This window comes from Saccoglossus kowalevskii, chromosome 15, assembly GCF_978046115.1.
Source record: "Saccoglossus kowalevskii chromosome 15, keSacKowa6.1, whole genome shotgun sequence".
Classification (NCBI taxonomy): domain Eukaryota; kingdom Metazoa; phylum Hemichordata; class Enteropneusta; family Harrimaniidae; genus Saccoglossus; species Saccoglossus kowalevskii.
The window spans coordinates 11,707,107-11,714,914 of record NC_140655.1 but is presented as its reverse complement, the minus strand read 5'-3'; the positions used below and the strand labels follow the sequence as shown (position 1 = coordinate 11,714,914).

The following is a 7,808-nucleotide window of genomic DNA, read 5'->3' as shown; positions in this document are numbered from 1 at the left end:
TGGATGTTATTTGTTATTGTCTAGTTATTTGTGTTTGTAGGTTATAGTATTGTAAAGTAACTTTATTGAATAAACTCATCATATAATAAACTTAATAGTGCTAAGTCTGTTGCCTAGTAACTAGTGTACAGGTGTACATGAATCAGGTCATAGTTTGATTTGCAGTGTGCTGGTATGCGAGTGTGTATTGGAAGTTAGTGGTATGCACTTACAGGTGGGTGTATGGAGGTTTACTAGAGTAGGCTGGAGTGATGAATAGAACTGCTTTTGTGATGCAAAGTAGGTCAGTGTGCTTGGTAATTCTGCAGTGTGATGTGGTTAGTTGTCCAGGAGTGAGCATCTCCTGCAATTCTACTCGTGGTGACTCGTAATTTTACTATCAACTGGCAAGGCGTTCAGGCTTTGAGTTGGTGGGAGTCAGTGGTAACTTCGCTGTATTCGGTCAGCCAAGTATATAGAGTAGAGGTCTGCCAAATTGGTTTTGCAGCTTGGGGATATTCCTGAGACTTGGAGATTCCACCCTTTGGTGAGGGAGATGGACAAGACGCCCGCACATAGAAACTGTAAGTTGAGTTTTCAGTTTAATCATTTCCTAGTAGTTCATTCAACTGTGCCGGGTACAGTAGCCCGATTAAATGCATCCATATTACGTTTCTTTATTTGTGTTTAAAACGGCGAGTATTATGGAATGTACTTGTCCCTTTTCCAGATGACCTGTGAGTGGTGAGCCGTCGTGACGCATGGAGCGCAGTCTGAGTGGAAGGCTGTGAAGTGGAATTCTAGATTGTGTGGAGTGAAGCAAGTGTCGAGCAAGTGAACGTTTTAACTTACCGGACAATAGGACAGTCTGAACGTGTTGTGTGACGTGTTCATGAGGGCTAACCGGTTGTATTACCAACTTGTAATGCTAGTTCTTAATTTACTGCTTGTATTTATAATGTGTATGCTTCACGCATTGTTGTAATTTTGATGAGCGTGTAGTCTAGTTTGTCTTATAATTGTATGCCGTTTTACGGATTGTGACATGTATTAATATAACTAGTAATATTTCCCTTAGCATCACCCCATTGTGTATAGAACTCACTACCAGCTTAATAAAACGTATTAATTCTGAACCGCACACTGGCGTGATTTCTGCTTGTTATTTTATTGCATGTGCTGCCTGCTAGAAAAAATCTGACAATATTAATATAATTATACCATACCTTACCGCGATACTAAACCTAAGCTTCGCAAACATTTCTATGTTCAGTCACGGGATATTCAACTCTTGTTTAATTAAACTTAATTAAAATGCAATTCTCCATTGTATTGCATTGTAATTGAGTTTAATTAAACTCCAATTAAAACGCAACCCTATATAGGAACGCGTTTTAATCGAGTTCATATCGCAACTATATTAAAAGTTAATTCAACTATATTAAAAGTTAATCCAATGGAGTCCTCGGAACATATTGCAATACAAGTATGTGTGTGTGTGTGTGTGTGTGTGTGTGTGTGTGTGTGTGTACTCGCATTACTATATGCTTCGAGGACGTTGATAGGTTATTTGACCTGCCTCCGAGGACGTCTCAATGCTAGCGAGGACATTTTCAGGGTCCTCGGATTAAAGTGCTATAGAATGGCTTCAAATGACCTATTAACCACGTGACACCATTCTGAGACACGTCCTCGAAGAACGCGTAAAGTGTGAAAAATTTACACATTTTCGTTGGAGGCCCATTTCAGCCTCGGGCGCCCCCAATTTGACAGATACACACATTTCAAAGATACACGCAATTCAACAGTTATAACAGTTATAACAGTTATAATGTGTTAAGGTAGTGAGAAGGGTTTGATGACGTTTCTGATTAAAGCATTCTCTGTCTATTATCTCATTCAGAACCGTAATTTAGCTTATATATTTCAAAAGCCTAAGTATAGAGGGACACGTTGGCACAATCTGGAGAGTCAATGTTTACATAATTACTACGTGACCGCAAAAATGGCAAAACTTTTTGTAAAAATGACCAAGTCTGCGATTGCGAGAGTACAATGAGGGAATTTCCGGGTGAAATTTGGGCAAGGCATTGTCTGTAATCAAGTCTATTGAAATGCGTCTTCCATAGTCAAAAGACCTATTCTTCCGATTTCTACGCAGGTTTGTTTTTGGTCCCCTAATTACTCCACACTTGGCACCTTTAACATACTATTATTCTGTGACAAAGCATTTTCCTAAAAAACCCAGAAATATTTCGCACACCATCATTATCTTTTGAATGCTAACTGCGAGTTTGAATGTCCTAGTCCGAAGGCACTTGATTTGGCGGTGGTCCCAATAAGTCGTACTCAATCAAAACTTCAACTCAAGAAAAACGCGAAAAACAGTTTTCGATAATAAAACATTGGAAATTTGCTGCGTTATTATAAATATGCACTAAAATGGCCAAACACATTAACCACTGATATCATAGAACTCATAAAGAGTGTCAGATATAATGAATAATTTCAAGCGTGAAAAATGAAGAAAATTGCTGGCATTTGAGTTCGTACTTCAGGAACGTTCGGGCACGGTTACTAAAAAAGTAACCGTGGTTCGGGTTTTCATTGTTATGCAAACGAACAACGAGGGATAATCCTCTGACAAACATTACTGTCCCACTGTACACGCTGACAGTTTACAAACAAGCTAATCCTTCAAGTGTCTCTGATAAGAAATCTAACAGAACGGGTTTCATGGTGAAAAAAAAAATTGCTGTGTCAGAGTGTGACGCTGAGTGGCAGATTTTGTTTGCCTCGTCTGTCAACGCTTTTTTTTCCTCGCCATTGCGTTAGAAAAAATGGTATTAGTAAAATAGAATATTGACTTGGAAAATAAAACTATTTAAACGAAACTTCCGTTTTCCAATCACTTTTTTGTCTCGCTTTTGCTACCGCTTGCTGAATTCGACCGAACAATTTCCGCTTTTTTTCGACCGCGCAATTCCCGAAATATCATTCGGACTAACAAAAAAATTCCGAGGTTCACATTGCCTTATCATTGTTTTTCTGTTTTCTATATATGTTGAACAGCTGACACAAGTTCAAATACTTTTTGTTTTAACTATATATAATTATATGCACGCAACCTGACCCTTTGACCTAGATTTGGCTTGGACTGAATATTTTATTTTAAACAATATTCTGACGTGAAATACAAAATGTATTTCGACACAAGTACGACATGGTTGTCTGGGTTTTCTTTCCTGATTATTGAGTCTTCGCAATGTGTTTTGTATAAGTATTGTTGTTTTCCTCCGAGGCGAAGACAAGCTGAAAGACCATGAAGCTAAATGGCAGTTCCATTCTGAGTGAAAGAAAATATTTTCTAAGCCTAAAATAAAACCTAATATTACACCTCTTTGTGTATTTGTTAATATTTATTAGTATTTGTTTGGAATATCGTTGGTTTCTTCATACTGAGTTTAGGACGGGCGTCGATCAACACAATGCTGACAATGGACGTTAGATAAACACGCACTGTTTACGATAGGAAGCTTACACCTGTTATATCAGAATCCTTAACAGGATGTTTACCCGAATATTGTGCAAATTTGGACAAATTATATATTTATCACTCACTCAAAAATACGATACACTTGTCTGGAAGTGGTGAATTTTGAGATACAAATATGGCATTAAATCCATCGAATTTAGGGAAACCATGTTCGATCATGGTGTATATAAATTTTGAATTTTGAGATAATTCACTGGAACGATGCCTGATAATGTATTTAAACGATGTCGGGCCGGTTGTACATGAATCCAAATTAAATATACAAAAATGGACCAAGCAGTCCCTCAAGCTGGAAGACTTGAACTATCACTGAAACTTAGGGATACAATTTCATTGACGCCAAGTAACATAGTTTCAGGCCTGGCCAGTATTTTGTCGTAAATTAGATCAAGACTGTAGAACTTTATTCTGAAGACTACATATATATATATATTTGGCATGAATGGAATACAGTTTCTTCACGTGCATCGGCCAGGGATCAATCGCTGCGAACACGACCAAGTACATACTTGTGTATTTGTCTGCTGTCCAAGACAAGTCATTTTACAAGGACAATCACGAGGCGTGTTTCTACGGGAAAGGTGACTCAAAACGCTGACGAGATTGATTAAAATGAATTGTAATGAAAGTATAATATGTTTCCCCACCATGGGTGGCTAGGCCGCGGGTACACGGTGTCATGCGACACCTGCTCACGAATTATGCCGGCTATTTGCTACCCAGTTTAGTTTTCCAGCAACCTTTCCCAAACTGAGGGACAGCTGCTACAAAATAGGCAAAATATTAAAAGATAAAATTGCATGTCATGTTTGAAATGTGCATTGATATATAACATGTTACACTCAGTGGGTGTGCTACAGATTCCGATCAATATTACAATATATTTTATTTTCTATATTCAGATTCATAGATTCAAATATAGCCAATCACGTTATCTCACTGCGCGAAGCGGTGAATAAACTGAAATTACAGTAACAAAACTCCCAACACAGCCGCCATGGCACAAATAACCTTTAAATCCACCAGGCTATAATGTGACTGATATTTGTTTAAATGGATAACTCTATTGAACATGGTCGAGAATAAAAAGGTCTGTCTGATCACTGTGGTCTGATGCACTGCGTGTTTTATAATAATTTAGACACGTAAAAAGCAACGTGTGCAATTTGAATAGGATTAATTGGTTTTGTCTTAATTAGTTATTTTGTAATATATTTGCCGTATTTTAAGAACATCCGCTCAACTGCTGAAGCAGGCGATGTAGTGCCGTGGTCGTTGATAATGTTTAACTGAAGTGTAGCCGAGTTCTTTCCTTTTTTGTTCTTTCTTTTGAATATTAGAATTGGGCACGTAACAACTCTATCTTATTCATCAATTTTTTATCCCGTTGAACATGCCGTTTTATAACTACAAATATTTCGATTTTGATAGTAGGCATAATCTCTGCTGCCGACTGTCATTACATTTGTTAGAAAGTATTAGAACATGTAACCACAGTGTGTACTCAAAAAGCATCGAAAATCAAAAATGCTATTGACATGTCAGACAGTCCGCTAATAATAACCTATACTTAAAGTTCAAATTGTTGAGCCCCATGAATTGTATGCTAGTACTCCGAATGGGATATCACTGTACGCAAGGTAGTAGGACATGTGTGAAGCTAAATAACACATTGTAATAAACAGAACAAAATCCCGATATTGAATTTTGTTTTGTTCTAATAACTCATGTGCGCATTCACATTGTGATTTATTTTGGTTTGAACAATACGAAGTGCGATGTCTGCCCATACTGGGAGTACACGTTAGATAAAAACAGATCTATTCTAAAAACACTCAATAATAGACAACCCTGCAAAAAATTTAGAATCAAGTGCGACAATATCAAAATATGTCGTATTAATAAACGTCTTAACAACTTAAACTTAAAAATACTCGAAAATATAATGTATGTCCATTGAACAATTTAACAAAAATAATCTTGCAAATTTTTGACAACTTGAACATGCATTATTTCACACGAAAATAAACAATCACGCTGATATTTTGATAGTGATTTCAGAGTTTTCCTTGCCAAGAATCTTTTTTACAGTATTGACCTTTATGATGCGCTGTGTTAGTTACTTTATAGAAACGTTTTTGTGTGAAAGAATTCTGCCCACACTGTCGGAAATAGGACCAAGGTTAACGGTGCTATATGCCTATCAAGACTACTTTAGTAAATGCCGTATAAATATCCACTGCAATTGATTTCATGAAGAAACATAAACCTCGTTGAAACAGTTTGTACTTTTTTATCGTACATGATTTGTCGAACTGTCAAACGCCATATGCTTTTCCAAGACCAATTTAAGGAATAATAAATGTGGCTGTCTCTACCACCACCGCCACCACAAACAACGCCAAAATCATAAAATCGATAAAGACTAAAATTGCATGGAGTATGTTGCATGAGCGAAGTTGTTTTACTTATATATTTTATTAAGTATAGACATTAACTTATTTTCTCTTGCATCGTCTGTAGGATTTGTCATTTGGTGAAGCTTCGTACACATGCGTCAAAGATTCTTTTTCGGCGGATATCAGTATTTTGCTATCAGTTAATACGTGATAGTTAATTCAATTTTGGGGAAGCAGAGTATATGTTATGTAACAGGCACGGTTACAATCGTATTAGTATTTATAAATATCGCTATGTCGGTGTTTCCCGTAAACAAACATGTTTAATCCAAATAACTGGGACATAAATTCAATGTGATCAGGAAAAATGAAAACAGAGGTATAAACAAGAGTACCAATGCACAAGTTTTAATGAGCATACATTTAGAAATATCTAACACGGATACTCTATACTATTTGAGTACGTTTTTTTCAGTTACTTGGCAAGTAATTCTCAACCTAAATCAGGTCATATAGCAAAATATGTATGAATCATACACTTGCAATTAGTTCATAGACGGTTTTGATAATACACAAAAAAGAAACGTCCTCGGAGACAGGTTCTAAAAAACAGTTCTCAGATCATATAGCAAAATAAGTATGAATCATACACTTGCAATGAATTTGTACACGGTTTTTATAATACATAGAAAAGAAACGTCCTCGGAGACAGGTTCTAGAAACAGTCCTCGGATCATATAGCAAAATAAGTATGAATCATACACTTGCAATTAATTTGTATACCGTTTTTATAATACATAGAAAAGAAACGTCCTCGGAGACAGGTTCTAGAAACAGTTCTCGGATCATATAGCAAAATAAGTATGAATCATACACTTGCAATTAATTTGTATACGGTTTTTATAATACATAGAAAAGAAACGTCCTCGGAGACAGGTTCTAGAAACAGTCCTCGGATCATATAGCAAAATAAGTATGAATCATACACTTGCAATTAATTTGTATACGGTTTTTATAATACACAGAAAAGAAACGTCCTCGGAGACAGGTTCTAGGAACAGTCCTCAGATCATATAGCAAAATAAGTATGAATCATACACTTGCAATTAATTTGTAGACGGTTTTTATAACATATAAAAAAGAAACGTCCTCGGAGACAGGTTCTAGAAACAGTCCTCAGATCATATAGCAAAATAAGTATGAATCATACACTTGCAATTAATTTGTATACGGTTTTTATAATACACAGAAAAGAAACGTCCTCGGAGACAGGTTCTAGAAACAGTCCTCAGATCATATAGCAAAATAAGTATGAATCATACTCTTGCAATTAATTTGTATACGGTTTTTATAATACACAGAAAAGAAACGTCCTCGGAGACAGGTTCTAGAAACAGTCCTCAGATCATATAGCAAAATAAGTATGAATCATACACTTGCAATTAATTTGAACACGGTTTTTATAATACATAGAAAAGAAACGTCCTCGGAGACAGGTTCTAGAAACAGTCCTCGGATCATATAGCAAAATAAGTATGAATCATACACTTGCAATTAATTTGTAGACGGTTTTTATAACATAGAAAAGAAACGTCCTCGGAGACAGGTTCTAGAAACAGTCCTCAGATGATATAGCAAAATAAGTATGAATCATACACTTGCAATTAATTTGAACACGGTTTTTATAATACATAGAAAAGAAACGTCCTCGGAGACAGGTTCTAGAAACAGTCCTCGGATCATATAGCAAAATAAGTATGAATCATACACTTGCAATTAATTTGTATACGGTTTTTATCATACACAGAAAAGAAACGTCCTCGGAGACAGGTTCTAGAAACAGTCCTCAGATCATATAGCAAAATAAGTATGAA

At 36.1% G+C, this 7,808-nt stretch overlaps 1 long non-coding RNA gene across 1 annotated transcript; it reads left to right on the top strand.

Moving 5' to 3' along the window:
* Positions 1-202: 202 nt before the first annotated feature.
* On the top strand, positions 203-1,057 carry LOC146733936 (uncharacterized). Its single transcript, XR_014931660.1, has 2 exons — positions 203-563; positions 710-1,057. It is a non-coding gene; the product is annotated as an uncharacterized LOC146733936 (long non-coding RNA).
* Positions 1,058-7,808: the final 6,751 nt, after the last annotated feature.